Raw genomic sequence first — 15836 nt, forward strand, 5'->3', positions numbered from 1 at the left:
GCCCTTTCTTGTCTTCCTCCTCCTCCTCGTCCTCCTCCTTCTTGGGGATTTCTCAGCGCATACCTGCCCCTTTGTTCCATGCGGGTCTCGGAGCTGCTTGTCATGGGAGAGGGGAGGGGGCAGAAGGTGTGCCATGGGTGGGCCTTGGCTGAGGTGTCTCCTGAGCTATGGGCTAGGCGGAGATCTCCCTGGGTTTGGTTGCTCACGGCGGGGCTCTTTGGAGGGGGAGGAGAAGCCCGTGGGCCTCCTTACACAGTCTCCAGCTCTCGTCTCCAGTTGGTGCCTCGGCTCCTTTGTGGTGGTGTGACAGGCTGCTCCTCACCCACCCTCAGGCTCTGCTTCCCCCCACCCTCTCTCCCAGGTGCACCTCCAGCCCCAAGACATGTCCTGCTACAACCAGTGCCTGCCATGTGCGCCATGCCAGCCCTGCGGCCCGACCCCGCTGGCCAACAGCTGCAATGAGCCCTGTGTCAGGCAGTGCCAGGACTCCACCGTCGTCATCCAGCCCTCCCCTGTGGTGGTGACCCTGCCCGGACCCATCCTCAGCTCCTTCCCGCAGAGCACCGCCGTGGGGTCCTCCACCTCTGCTGCCGTTGGCAGCATCCTCAGCTCTGAGGGAGTGCCCATCTCCTCCGGGGGCTTCGGCCTCTCCGGCTTCGGCAGCCGCTACTGCGGCAGGAGGTGCCTCCCCTGCTAAAGGTGCTGCCGATGGCCCTGGGGAAGGCCCCCGGGGACCCACGAGATGGTGCCGGACTGGGGACGGAGCATTGTGCTGTTGCTTTCCCGGGGGCTGAGCAACCCCAGCACCCCTTGCAAAAGGACAGGGCCAGCCTGGGCTCTCCGAAAGCACGGCCCATGCCTGCCTTTCCCCTCTTCCACTCCCTTCTTTGCCTCCCGTGTCCTTGTTCTCTTGTGCTCCCCTGCGCTGTGAGCCCCACAAAGCCAGCCTAGGGAGGACCTGGTGGCCCTGCTCCCTCTATGGGGCAGGCAGATGGACACCTGGCGGGATCTCTGCCACAGCCGTGGGGCACAGACTCCTCTGCTCCTGGTTCTCCCTGCACCGGGATCTCCACTCAGAGTGCCCTCGCTTCCCTCTTTGGACTCATTAAAGTTCTGCTGCATCCCAGCCCGCGCCTCTGTGTCATCCTTTCCCCTGCAGGCGCTCTCCCAAGATGGGCAGGGAGAGAGGTATTCCTCGGGGTGATTCTGGGAGGGGGGGTTTTGGGGATGGTTGTGCAGTGGTTGTTAACACCATGATTGTTAGCTGAAAGACTGTGGGCAGTCTTTTGAAAGTAGCTGTTCTTCAGAGGCTGGCTGGGCTTTGGTCTGCTGGTGCGAGGTGGTGGGCGATTGCCTTTACGTCACTCGTTTTTTTCTCTTTTTTCCCATCCCCTCTTAGACTGTCCTTAATCTCGACCCAAGGGTGTTTTGCTCTCTTGCTCTTCCAATTCTCCCCCCATCGCACTGGGACAGCAGATTAAGAGAAAAGCTGGTGGGTACTTAGTGCTTGCTGGGGTCAACACACCACACAGGCCCACGGGCAGTGCCTGTCCTCCTTGCCCCGCTCCTTCGCTGTCTGTGCCCAGGGCTTCCTGGAGAAGTTTCTGGGGAGAGGGAGGCAGGGAGAGACTCAGGGCAGGAAGAGGGGCAGCGGGTGTGGGCTGAGCGTCTCACAGGGTTGTCCAGGAGCTCTCCAGAGCAGTGCAGTGACCAGCAGCAAAGGCTGCAGAAAGACTCACAGCTGAGGAAGGAGAGCAGCTGAACTGCTGCGGGACACAGCCGGGCATGATCCAGAGCCTCGAATGGCAGCTGGCTGGGTAGCAACAGACCCTGTCTCTCCACACATGCTTCCACCCCTGAGAAGCAGCAGCCCAAAAGCAGGGCCAGGAAAAGGTGCTTGTGTGGTGGTAACCCCATCAAAAGAAGTGGGACTCCCAGCACTGTTCCTGGACATCAAGGGCTTTCCTCAGCATCCTGGGCAGTATGAGCAGGACCTGAGCTAGGAGATAGAGGGTAGTGAGTATCCCACTCTGCTCAGCACTCACCTGATGGCATCTAAATACAAGATGCTGCTCTAAATACAAGAAAGGTGTCATGTAAGAAAGACCTTGACCAAGTGGAATGAGTTCAGTCCAGGATGGGGAGGAGCTGTAGCACTTGGTCCAGCTTGCTGAGCGTGAAGAGAAGACCTTGGTGGGAGACCGAAGAGCAGCTTTGGAGTAGCTGTGGTGAGGTCCCCCAGAAGACAGATCCAGGCTCAACACTGTGGCAGCGTGTGGTTGGAGGACTAGAGACAATGGTCTCGTGTTGAAAGATGAGAGGTTTGGACTTGTTAGGAAGAAAATGGTTTTCACCAAGAGGAGAGTCAAGCAGTGGAACAGGTTGCCTGGGGAGGCTGTGCAGTAACCCTCCTTGGACGCTCATGGCTGACTGAGCTTGGAGCAAGGGGTTGGATCTGATGACCTCTGCAGGTCCTTTCCAACTTGATTATGCTGTGATCGTATGTTGCCAGGCCTGCCTTTTTGTGCCTCTGCCCACTGGGGATAGGGCCAGCAATGAGGAGGAGGGCTGTGAGGGCAATGAGCGTCCCGGCTGAGGAGACGGGTAGCGTGCAGGAGCTCTCCTGAATGCTCTGTGGAAGGAATCAAGATTGCAAAAAGCATTGCTGCACCGGCTAGAAGACCACAGGACCCGTGGACCTCAGCTGTTGGGACAATGTTTTCCCAAAGATGCTGTGGCAGTATGTTCCCTTACTGTTCTCATGCTTTTATTTTCCACCTGGTCTTCTCCTCACCCCGCAACTCTAAATCTCAATGCTGTGGTTAGGACCGGTTCTCCGAGGCTTTCCAGGAAAGGTATTGCCTCTGCCTTGTCAATAACACATTCATCCCCCCCCACTCCTGACTACTTGCTTCACAAGGTTGAGCTCACCAAGGAAAAAGAAAAGGTGTACACAACAAAGTTATGGTAGTGACTGAACTACCTTGGCTGATTCTATCCCAGTATACCCCACATAGGTAGAGAAGTTCAGAAAGCAGAGGGTCACCCAATGCACGACTAAGGATACTCAAAGCAAGGCTGTGTTAACAGTCAGAGCACAACCATCCCCCAAAAACCCCTCCCAGAACCACCCCTGAGCAACATCTCTCTCCCTGGCCATCTTGGGAGAGCGCCTGCAGGGGAAAGGACGAGACAAAGGCATGGTGTGGGATGCAGCAGAACTTTAATGAGTCCAAAGAGGGAAATGAGGCTGATCCGAGTGGAGGCCCCAGTGCAGGGAGAAGCAGGGGCAGGCAGCAGTCTGTGGCCCATGGCTGTGGCAGAGATCCCGCCAGGTGTCCATCGGCCTGCCCCATAGAGGGAGCAGGGCCACCAGGTCCTCCCTAGGCTGGCTTTGTGGGGCTCACAGCGCAGGGGAGCACAGGAGAACAAGGACACGGGAGGCAAAGGAGGGAGTGGAAGAGGGGAAAGGCAGGCATGGGCCGTGCTTTCGGAGAGCCCAGGCTGGCCCTGTCCTTTTGCAAGGGGTGCTGGGGTTGCTCAGCCCCCGGGAAAGCAACAGCACCATGCTCCGTCCCCAGTCCGGCACCATCTCGTGGGTCCCCGGGGGCCTTCCCCAGGGCCATCGGCAGCACCTTTAGCAGGGGAGGCACCTCCTGCCGCAGTAGCGGCTGCCAAAGCCGGAGAGGCTGAAGCCCCCGGAGGAGATGGGCACTCCCTCAGAGCTGAGGATGCTGCCAACGGCGGCAGAGGTAGAAGACCCCACGGCGGTGCTCTGCGGGAAGGAGCTGAGGATGGGTCCGGGCAGGGTCACCACCACAGGAGGGGGCTGGATGACGACGGTGGAGTCCTGGCACTGCCTGACACAGGGCTCATTGCAGCTGTTGGCCAGCGGGGTCGGGCCGCAGGGCTGGCATGGCGCACATGGCAGGCACTGGTTGTAGCAGGACATGTCTTGGGGCTGGAGGTGCACCTGGGAGAGTGGGTGGGGGGAAGCAGAGCAGGGGAGATGGGTAAGGAGCAGTCTGTCACCCCAGCACGAGGGACTCAAGGCACGAACTGGGGATGAGAGCTGGAGACTGTGTAAGGAGGCCCACAGGCTTCTCCTTTCCCTCAGAAGAGCCCCGCCAAGAGTGACCAAGGCCGGGGCGATCCCCACCTACCCAAAGGTCAGGAGACACCTCAGCCAAGCCCCAGCCTCTCTCCATGTCACGCCTTCTGCCCCCTTCCCTCTCCCATGGCAAGCCGTCCCAAAACTCCACATGGGAGAAGGGGGCACGTATGGGCTGAGGAATGCCAGAGGAGGAGGAGAAGGAGGAGAAAGGGCTTCAGACTCACCTTGTTCCCAAGGAGCTGGAGGCGAGAGGAGTGGATGAGAGAGCGAGAAGGGCCTGCTTTTATACTGCTCCTGCATCACCCCAGGTGCACAGTCACTGCACGAGGGCAGTAATTTCCCAGCAGACTCACCTCCAAAGCAAAATATCCTACCTAATGGCAGAGGTTGTGTTTTGGTTTCCGTCAACGCTGCCATTACATTTCCTCATTTCTGACATGGCCACTCGGCCACGGAGGCTCCTTTCAAGTACCGGGATGAGAAGCCCAAGGATTTCCCATGCAGGAACATATCAGTACGGGCAGAAGACAAGCCCCAAGTGGAGCTGGGTTCTTCCTCACTACCTGTGGGGTGTGTTGGGGCTCGGGACAACATCTTGTTCCTCCCACTCTCCTCACAACACCATGCACTTTGGCCGCAGGCTTTGGACCCTGACCTGCATGACACACAAAGGCCTGGCCACTTTTCCAAACACACTGACCATCTTGCAAGCCCCCCAAGCTGTGGGAGTGCTGGCAAGAAGGTGAGGCTGAGGGCAATGGCCACTAGGGCTTCCTGGAGCTGCGTCCTTGGGCATAGCCCAGCGCTCAGAGCTCGTTTTCCCGGGGCCGGGATGGAACTGCCCTGGCCGCAGGGGAGTTCAGCCTTGCGCGGGACACGGACCTGCAGACAGCACACACTCCTGGCTTGGCCTCACACCAAAAGGCTGACACAGGGCCAATCCAAAATTAGAGCGTGACTCGCCATGGGTAGGGAGAGTCTATCCCAGGAAGCTTGCCTACTGAAGGCATTGCCTTGCCCTCCTGGGACGCGTCCCAGCTGCCTCCATGTCTGCAGGGCAGGGAAGTGCATGGCCTCCTTGACGTAGTCCGAGAGCTGTTCTTGTACCCAGGGCCCTTCTGAGCACATCCCCTCCCTGAGCATCCTCAGGCACGTGGCGCTGCAGGGTCCTGCCAGCCGTCACTCCCTGGGGAGCTGGAGGAACTATTCTTGCCTGCCCAACCGTGCTGATTTGTGCTTCAGACTGAGGAGGCCTTTGGGGCGTGGGAGGGGAGGCGTGCCCTAGTGCCAGGAGAAGATGTATTGCCTGGGACCCAGGGATGAGTCCCAGCCGGTGGGGAGATGTTTTATGCAACCCTTTCTTTCCCTCTGCAGAGTCTTCAGGAGAGCTCCTCACCACAGCCTGGTCTCTTTGGCCAGGAAGATGAGGCCTGTGCATCTGCTCCCTTCCACGCTCCAAGCCTCTCTCCGTTGCTGAGCCTGCCCCCGTGGGCAGATCTGCCCAGAGGAGGTCTGTGCTCATAGCACAGTTCAGTCCCCAGTCCGTACTGATGCAAGAGGTTCTTCCTTTCCGGGTGCAGGACTTGCCATTTATCCTTCTTGCATGCCATGAGGCTCCTGTGGGCCCATTCCTCGGGCCCGTCTAGGTCCACCTGTACAGCAGCCCTGCCCTGGAGCACATCAGCTGGCTGGTACGGGTCGACTTTTCTCAGGCAGTCCTTGGCTTGATGCCCACCCACTGCTGGGGAGGCTCCCCCTCCTTCCTTCAAGTCTTTCAGAAGGCACAGCAGCCTGGGAGACCTCGTAGGTGAAGACTGAGAGAGAGAGGGCATTGACTTCCGCCAACTTGCTCTCTGTCCACTCTTCAGGAAATCAGCTGCCCCAGTCAGCAGCAGGCCCACATTTTCCTCCATCAGTCTTCAGCTACTCTTGTAGAGGCGGATGTTGCTCTCGATGCTTTTCGCCTCTTTCTCTGGATGCCCCTTGCGAGACTCAAAGCCAGCTGAGCTTTGCTTTAATATTCTTTACTTGTCTGTGTGGCCCTTTGCTGGGCTGCGGTATGGCAGCGCCTCTCTCGTACTAAAGGGCCACGAGGTCGACCCATTTCATGGCAGCTGTGGTCTCAGCAGTGCTGAGCAGAGAAGAGGGATCACCTTCCGCAATCTGATAGCAAGCCTCTTCCTAATGCAGCCCAGGATGCTGTTGGATGCCGTTGCTGCAAGGGCGCGGGGCTGCCTCATGGCGTCCACCAGGACCCACGTCCTCAGCTGCAAAGCTGTTTTGCAGCCCATTGGCCCCAGCCTGTAGTGATGCATGAGGTTCTTCCTCCTCCACTGCTGGACTGTGCGTAAAGAGGTTTTGGCATTTCCCTTGGCTGAACCTCATGAAATTCCTGTCTGCCCATGTCTCCACCCTCTTGACATCCCTCTGAACAGCAGCACAGCTGTCTGCCGTATCAACGCCCTCCTCCCCCAAGTGGTGTGTCATCCGCAGACTTGCTGAGGGTGTAATCCTTCCCACCCTGCAGGTCATTAAAAAAGGGGTTAAACAATACTGACCCTAGGCTGGATCCCTGCAGTGCACCAAGAGTGACTGGCCTCCGCCTGGACTTTGTGCCACTCATCACAACCCTTAGAGGCCAGCAGCCATGCCAGATTTCAGTCCCCTGCACTGCCCTCTTCCCCAGCCTGCATTCGGTCAGTTGCTCTGTAAGGGTTGTTGCAGGAGCCAGCGCCAAAAGCCTTGGTTAGATGAGATTAACAACGTTTGCTGCACTTCCCTCACCCACCGGCGCCAGGCACGTCCTCAAAGAAGGCCATGCGGTTTGTCAGGCCTGCTTTGCCCTCCATAAAGCCATGCTGACCACTCACAATCACCTTCTTGTCCTTTCATCTTGGGAAAGGGCTTCCCGGATGAGTTGCTCCATCACCGTTGCAAGAGCTCGAGGTGAGGCTGACAGGCCTGTCATTCTCCGGCTCCTCTTTCAGGCCCTTCTTGAAGGCAGGAGGCTCATTGGCTTTCTTCCAGTCCTCAGATGCGTTCTGTGACTGCTGTGACTTTCAAAGGGAGTTGAGAGCAGCCTTGTAGTGACACCAGGTCAGTCCAATCTGTTTACATGTTGCCAGACGGGATCCTCCTCTACCGTGGGTAAGTCTTCCCTGCCCCAGACGTTCCGAGGAATGTCAGGAGCCCAAATTCTGCGCAGCAAATGCTACCCAAAAAGACCAAGGCGAGGAAGTCTTTGAGTATCTCCACCTTTCCTGTATCCCCTGTCCTCAGGGAAGCTGCCCCCTTCAACGCTGGGGTTGCCTTTGCCCTGGCCTTGCTTTTGCTGCTGACCTACCTGGAAGAAGACTTTCTTGTTGCCCCTCACATGCTTTGCTGATTCAACGCCAGGTGGGCTTTGGCCTTCCTAACCCCAGCCCTGCATACTTCGACAGCCTGGCAACTGTTCTCCCCGGAGCAAAGGGCATCAAGAGGAAGACAGCTGAAAGCATTGGCAAAGCCTGGCTGCCCAGGGATGCAATGGCCAGCGACTGTTGGAGCGAGCTGAGGGAGAGGGAGGAGAGGGAAGCACGTGGCATGGCCTTAAAAAGAGGAACCCTTGGGGTCCTCTGCTGACGTGCGCAGCACGGGGCAGAGCTGGGCGTCTTCCGGCAAAGGGGGTTGCAGACAACTGCACTTCACTGCCCCAAGCCAACATCCCCTGCCTGCTCGGGACCCCTCCAGCACTTGGGCTCGTCTTCTGCCCACACTGACACGATTCTGCCTGGGATATCCTTTGGCCTCTCATCCCAGCACATGACATGATCCCGCATCGCGGACCAGGCATGTGAGAAATGAGGAAATGAAATGACAGCATTGACGGAACTAAAACACAACCTGTGCCATTGGGTAGGGTGTTTTGCTTTGGAGGTGAGCCTGCTGGAAAATTACTGCCCGCGTGCAGTGGCTGTGGGCCTGGGGTGGAGCAGGAGCAGTATAAAAGCGGGCCCTTCTCCCCACTCTCTCATCCACTCCCCTCACCTCCAGCTCCTTGGGAAGAAGGTGAGTCTGAAGCCCTTTCTTGTCTTCCTCCTCCTCCTCGTCCTCCTCCTTCTTGGGGATTTCTCAGCGCATACCTGCCCCTTTGTTCCATGCGGGTCTCGGAGCTGCTTGTCATGGGAGAGGGGAGGGGGCAGAAGGTGTGCCATGGGTGGGCCTTGGCTGAGGTGTCTCCTGAGCTATGGGCTAGGCGGAGATCTCCCTGGGTTTGGTTGCTCACGGCGGGGCTCTTTGGAGGGGGAGGAGAAGCCCGTGGGCCTCCTTACACAGTCTCCAGCTCTCGTCTCCAGTTGGTGCCTCGGCTCCTTTGTGGTGGTGTGACAGGCTGCTCCTCACCCACCCTCAGGCTCTGCTTCCCCCCACCCTCTCTCCCAGGTGCACCTCCAGCCCCAAGACATGTCCTGCTACAACCAGTGCCTGCCATGTGCGCCATGCCAGCCCTGCGGCCCGACCCCGCTGGCCAACAGCTGCAACGAGCCCTGTGTCAGGCAGTGCCAGGACTCCACCGTCGTCATCCAGCCCTCCCCTGTGGTGGTGACCCTGCCCGGACCCATCCTCAGCTCCTTCCCGCAGAGCACCGCCGTGGGGTCCTCCACCTCTGCTGCCGTTGGCAGCATCCTCAGCTCTGAGGGAGTGCCCATCTCCTCCGGGGGCTTCGGCCTCTCCGGCTTCGGCAGCCGCTACTGCGGCAGGAGGTGCCTCCCCTGCTAAAGGTGCTGCCGATGGCCCTGGGGAAGGCCCCCGGGGACCCACGAGATGGTGCCGGACTGGGGACGGAGCATTGTGCTGTTGCTTTCCCGGGGGCTGAGCAACCCCAGCACCCCTTGCAAAAGGACAGGGCCAGCCTGGGCTCTCCGAAAGCACGGCCCATGCCTGCCTTTCCCCTCTTCCACTCCCTCCTTTGCCTCCCGTGTCCTTGTTCTCTTGTGCTCCCCTGCGCTGTGAGCCCCACAAAGCCAGCCTAGGGAGGACCTGGTGGCCCTGCTCCCTCTATGGGGCAGGCAGATGGACACCTGGCGGGATCTCTGCCACAGCTGTGGGGCACAGACTCCTCTGCTCCTGGTTCTCCCTGCACCGGGATCTCCACTCAGAGTGCCCTCGCTTCCCTCTTTGGACTCATTAAAGTTCTGCTGCATCCCAGCCCGCGCCTCTGTGTCATCCTTTCCCCTGCAGGCGCTCTCCCAAGATGGGCAGGGAGAGAGGTATTCCTCGGGGTGATTCTGGGAGGGGGGGTTTTGGGGATGGTTGTGCAGTGGTTGTTAACACCATGATTGTTAGCTGAAAGACTGTGGGCAGTCTTTTGAAAGTAGCTGTTCTTCAGAGGCTGGCTGGGCTTTGGTCTGCTGGTGCGAGGTGGTGGGCGATTGCCTTTACGTCACTCATTTTTTTCTTTTTTTTCCCATCCCCTCTTAGACTGTCCTTAATCTTGACCCAAGGGTGTTTTGCTCTCTTGCTCTTCCAATTCTCCCCCCATCGCACTGGGACAGCAGATTAAGAGAAAAGCTGGTGGGTACTTAGTGCTTGCTGGGGTCAACACACCACACAGGCCCACGGGCAGTGCCTGTCCTCCTTGCCCCGCTCCTTCGCTGTCTGTGCCCAGGGCTTCCTGGAGAAGTTTCTGGGGAGAGGGAGGCAGGGAGAGACTCAGGGCAGGAAGAGGGGCAGCGGGTGTGGGCTGAGCGTCTCACAGGGTTGTCCAGGAGCTCTCCAGAGCAGTGCAGTGACCAGCAGCAAAGGCTGCAGAAAGACTCACAGCTGAGGAAGGAGAGCAGCTGAACTGCTGCGGGACACAGCCGGGCATGATCCAGAGCCTCGAATGGCAGCTGGCTGGGTAGCAACAGACCCTGTCTCTCCACACATGCTTCCACCCCTGAGAAGCAGCAGCCCAAAAGCAGGGCCAGGAAAAGGTGCTTGTGTGGTGGTAACCCCATCAAAAGAAGTGGGACTCCCAGCACTGTTCCTGGACATCAAGGGCTTTCCTCAGCATCCTGGGCAGTATGAGCAGGACCTGAGCTAGGAGATAGAGGGTAGTGAGTATCCCACTCTGCTCAGCACTCACCTGATGGCATCTAAATACAAGATGCTGCTCTAAATACAAGAAAGGTGTCATGTAAGAAAGACCTTGACCAAGTGGAATGAGTTCAGTCCAGGATGGGGAGGAGCTGTAGCACTTGGTCCAGCTTGCTGAGCGTGAAGAGAAGACCTTGGTGGGAGACCGAAGAGCAGCTTTGGAGTAGCTGTGGTGAGGTCCCCCAGAAGACAGATCCAGGCTCAACACTGTGGCAGCGTGTGGTTGGAGGACTAGAGACAATGGTCTCGTGTTGAAAGATGAGAGGTTTGGACTTGTTAGGAAGAAAATGGTTTTCACCAAGAGGAGAGTCAAGCAGTGGAACAGGTTGCCTGGGGAGGCTGTGCAGTAACCCTCCTTGGACGCTCATGGCTGACTGAGCTTGGAGCAAGGGGTTGGATCTGATGACCTCTGCAGGTCCTTTCCAACTTGATTATGCTGTGATCGTATGTTGCCAGGCCTGCCTTTTTGTGCCTCTGCCCACTGGGGATAGGGCCAGCAATGAGGAGGAGGGCTGTGAGGGCAATGAGCGTCCCGGCTGAGGAGACGGGTAGCGTGCAGGAGCTCTCCTGAATGCTCTGTGGAAGGAATCAAGATTGCAAAAAGCATTGCTGCACCGGCTAGAAGACCACAGGACCCGTGGACCTCAGCTGTTGGGACAATGTTTTCCCAAAGATGCTGTGGCAGTATGTTCCCTTACTGTTCTCATGCTTTTATTTTCCACCTGGTCTTCTCCTCACCCCGCAACTCTAAATCTCAATGCTGTGGTTAGGACCGGTTCTCCGAGGCTTTCCAGGAAAGGTATTGCCTCTGCCTTGTCAATAACACATTCATCCCCCCCCACTCCTGACTACTTGCTTCACAAGGTTGAGCTCACCAAGGAAAAAGAAAAGGTGTACACAACAAAGTTATGGTAGTGACTGAACTACCTTGGCTGATTCTATCCCAGTATACCCCACATAGGTAGAGAAGTTCAGAAAGCAGAGGGTCACCCAATGCACGACTAAGGATACTCAAAGCAAGGCTGTGTTAACAGTCAGAGCACAACCATCCCCCAAAAACCCCTCCCAGAACCACCCCTGAGCAACATCTCTCTCCCTGGCCATCTTGGGAGAGCGCCTGCAGGGGAAAGGACGAGACAAAGGCATGGTGTGGGATGCAGCAGAACTTTAATGAGTCCAAAGAGGGAAATGAGGCTGATCCGAGTGGAGGCCCCAGTGCAGGGAGAAGCAGGGGCAGGCAGCAGTCTGTGGCCCATGGCTGTGGCAGAGATCCCGCCAGGTGTCCATCGGCCTGCCCCATAGAGGGAGCAGGGCCACCAGGTCCTCCCTAGGCTGGCTTTGTGGGGCTCACAGCGCAGGGGAGCACAGGAGAACAAGGACACGGGAGGCAAAGGAGGGAGTGGAAGAGGGGAAAGGCAGGCATGGGCCGTGCTTTCGGAGAGCCCAGGCTGGCCCTGTCCTTTTGCAAGGGGTGCTGGGGTTGCTCAGCCCCCGGGAAAGCAACAGCACCATGCTCCGTCCCCAGTCCGGCACCATCTCGTGGGTCCCCGGGGGCCTTCCCCAGGGCCATCGGCAGCACCTTTAGCAGGGGAGGCACCTCCTGCCGCAGTAGCGGCTGCCAAAGCCGGAGAGGCCGAAGCCCCCGGAGGAGATGGGCACTCCCTCAGAGCTGAGGATGCTGCCAACGGCGGCAGAGGTAGAAGACCCCACGGCAGTGCTCTGCGGGAAGGAGCTGAGGATGGGTCCGGGCAGGGTCACCACCACAGGAGGGGGCTCGATGACGACGGTGGAGTCCTGGCACTGCCTGACACAGGGCTCATTGCAGCTGTTGGCCAGCGGGGTCGGGCCGCAGGGCTGGCATGGCGCACATGGCAGGCACTGGTTGTAGCAGGACATGTCTTGGGGCTGGAGGTGCACCTGGGAGAGTGGGCGGGGGGAAGCAGAGCAGGGGAGATGGGTAAGGAGCAGTCTGTCACCCCAGCACGAGGGACTCAAGGCACGAACTGGGGATGAGAGCTGGAGACTGTGTAAGGAGGCCCACAGGCTTCTCCTTTCCCTCAGAAGAGCCCCGCCAAGAGTGACCAAGGCCGGGGCGATCCCCACCTACCCAAAGGTCAGGAGACACCTCAGCCAAGCCCCAGCCTCTCTCCATGTCACGCCTTCTGCCCCCTTCCCTCTCCCATGGCAAGCCGTCCCAAAACTCCACATGGGAGAAGGGGGCACGTATGGGCTGAGGAATGCCAGAGGAGGAGGAGAAGGAGGAGAAAGGGCTTCAGACTCACCTTGTTCCCAAGGAGCTGGAGGCGAGAGGAGTGGATGAGAGAGCGAGAAGGGCCTGCTTTTATACTGCTCCTGCATCACCCCAGGTGCACAGTCACTGCACGAGGGCAGTAATTTCCCAGCAGACTCACCTCCAAAGCAAAATATCCTACCTAATGGCAGAGGTTGTGTTTTGGTTTCCGTCAACGCTGCCATTACATTTCCTCATTTCTGACATGGCCACTCGGCCACGGAGGCTCCTTTCAAGTACCGGGATGAGAAGCCCAAGGATTTCCCATGCAGGAACATATCAGTACGGGCAGAAGACAAGCCCCAAGTGGAGCTGGGTTCTTCCTCACTACCTGTGGGGTGTGTTGGGGCTCGGGACAACATCTTGTTCCTCCCACTCTCCTCACAACACCATGCACTTTGGCCGCAGGCTTTGGACCCTGACCTGCATGACACACAAAGGCCTGGCCACTTTTCCAAACACACTGACCATCTTGCAAGCCCCCCAAGCTGTGGGAGTGCTGGCAAGAAGGTGAGGCTGAGGGCAATGGCCACTAGGGCTTCCTGGAGCTGCGTCCTTGGGCATAGCCCAGCGCTCAGAGCTCGTTTTCCCGGGGCCGGGATGGAACTGCCCTGGCCGCAGGGGAGTTCAGCCTTGCGCGGGACACGGACCTGCAGACAGCACACACTCCTGGCTTGGCCTCACACCAAAAGGCTGACACAGGGCCAATCCAAAATTAGAGCGTGACTCGCCATGGGTAGGGAGAGTCTATCCCAGGAAGCTTGCCTACTGAAGGCATTGCCTTGCCCTCCTGGGACGCGTCCCAGCTGCCTCCATGTCTGCAGGGCAGGGAAGTGCATGGCCTCCTTGACGTAGTCCGAGAGCTGTTCTTGTACCCAGGGCCCTTCTGAGCACATCCCCTCCCTGAGCATCCTCAGGCACGTGGCGCTGCAGGGTCCTGCCAGCCGTCACTCCCTGGGGAGCTGGAGGAACTATTCTTGCCTGCCCAACCGTGCTGATTTGTGCTTCAGGCTGAGGAGGCCTTTGGGGCGTGGGAGGGGAGGCGTGCCCTAGTGCCAGGAGAAGATGTATTGCCTGGGACCCAGGGATGAGTCCCAGCCGGTGGGGAGATGTTTTATGCAACCCTTTCTTTCCCTCTGCAGAGTCTTCAGGAGAGCTCCTCACCACAGCCTGGTCTCTTTGGCCAGGAAGATGAGGCCTGTGCATCTGCTCCCTTCCACGCTCCAAGCCTCTCTCCGTTGCTGAGCCTGCCCCCGTGGGCAGATCTGCCCAGAGGAGGTCTGTGCTCATAGCACAGTTCAGTCCCCAGTCCGTACTGATGCAAGAGGTTCTTCCTTTCCGGGTGCAGGACTTGCCATTTATCCTTCTTGCATGCCATGAGGCTCCTGTGGGCCCATTCCTCGGGCCCGTCTAGGTCCACCTGTACAGCAGCCCTGCCCTGGAGCACATCAGCTGGCTGGTACGGGTCGACTTTTCTCAGGCAGTCCTTGGCTTGATGCCCACCCACTGCTGGGGAGGCTCCCCCTCCTTCCTTCAAGTCTTTCAGAAGGCACAGCAGCCTGGGAGACCTCGTAGGTGAAGACTGAGAGAGAGAGGGCATTGACTTCCGCCAACTTGCTCTCTGTCCACTCTTCAGGAAATCAGCTGCCCCAGTCAGCAGCAGGCCCACATTTTCCTCCATCAGTCTTCAGCTACTCTTGTAGAGGCGGATGTTGCTCTCGATGCTTTTCGCCTCTTTCTCTGGATGCCCCTTGCGAGACTCAAAGCCAGCTGAGCTTTGCTTTAATATTCTTTACTTGTCTGTGTGGCCCTTTGCTGGGCTGCGGTATGGCAGCGCCTCTCTCGTACTAAAGGGCCACGAGGTCGACCCATTTCATGGCAGCTGTGGTCTCAGCAGTGCTGAGCAGAGAAGAGGGATCACCTTCCGCAATCTGATAGCAAGCCTCTTCCTAATGCAGCCCAGGATGCTGTTGGATGCCGTTGCTGCAAGGGCGCGGGGCTGCCTCATGGCGTCCACCAGGACCCACGTCCTCAGCTGCAAAGCTGTTTTGCAGCCCATTGGCCCCAGCCTGTAGTGATGCATGAGGTTCTTCCTCCTCCACTGCAGGACTGTGCGTAAAGAGGTTTTGGCATTTCCCTTGGCTGAACCTCATGAAATTCCTGTCTGCCCATGTCTCCACCCTCTTGACATCCCTCTGAACAGCAGCACAGCTGTCTGCCGTATCAACGCCCTCCTCCCCCAAGTGGTGTGTCATCCGCAGACTTGCTGAGGGTGTAATCCTTCCCACCCTGCAGGTCATTAAAAAAGGGGTTAAACAATACTGACCCTAGGCTGGATCCCTGCAGTGCACCAAGAGTGACTGGCCTCCGCCTGGACTTTGTGCCACTCATCACAACCCTTAGAGGCCAGCAGCCATGCCAGATTTCAGTCCCCTGCACTGCCCTCTTCCCCAGCCTGCATTCGGTCAGTTGCTCTGTAAGGGTTGTTGCAGGAGCCAGCGCCAAAAGCCTTGGTTAGATGAGATTAACAACGTTTGCTGCACTTCCCTCACCCACCGGCGCCAGGCACGTCCTCAAAGAAGGCCATGCGGTTTGTCAGGCCTGCTTTGCCCTCCATAAAGCCATGCTGACCACTCACAATCACCTTCTTGTCCTTTCATCTTGGGAAAGGGCTTCCCGGATGAGTTGCTCCATCACCGTTGCAAGAGCTCGAGGTGAGGCTGACAGGCCTGTCATTCTCCGGCTCCTCTTTCAGGCCCTTCTTGAAGGCAGGAGGCTCATTGGCTTTCTTCCAGTCCTCAGATGCGTTCTGTGACTGCTGTGACTTTCAAAGGGAGTTGAGAGCAGCCTTGTAGTGACACCAGGTCAGTCCAATCTGTTTACATGTTGCCAGACGGGATCCTCCTCTACCGTGGGTAAGTCTTCCCTGCCCCAGACGTTCCGAGGAATGTCAGGAGCCCAAATTCTGCGCAGCAAATGCTACCCAAAAAGACCAAGGCGAGGAAGTCTTTGAGTATCTCCACCTTTCCTGTATCCCCTGTCCTCAGGGAAGCTGCCCCCTTCAACGCTGGGGTTGCCTTTGCCCTGGCCTTGCTTTTGCTGCTGACCTACCTGGAAGAAGACTTTCTTGTTGCCCCTCACATGCTTTGCTGATTCAACGCCAGGTGGGCTTTGGCCTTCCTAACCCCAGCCCTGCATACTTCGACAGCCTGGCAACTGTTCTCCCCGGAGCAAAGGGCATCAAGAGGAAGACAGCTGAAAGCATTGGCAAAGCCTGGCTGCCCAGGGATGCAATGGCCAGCGACTGTTGGAGCGAGC

This window comes from Mycteria americana, chromosome 22 (assembly GCF_035582795.1).
Source record: "Mycteria americana isolate JAX WOST 10 ecotype Jacksonville Zoo and Gardens chromosome 22, USCA_MyAme_1.0, whole genome shotgun sequence".
NCBI classification, from domain to species: Eukaryota; Metazoa; Chordata; class Aves; order Ciconiiformes; family Ciconiidae; genus Mycteria; species Mycteria americana.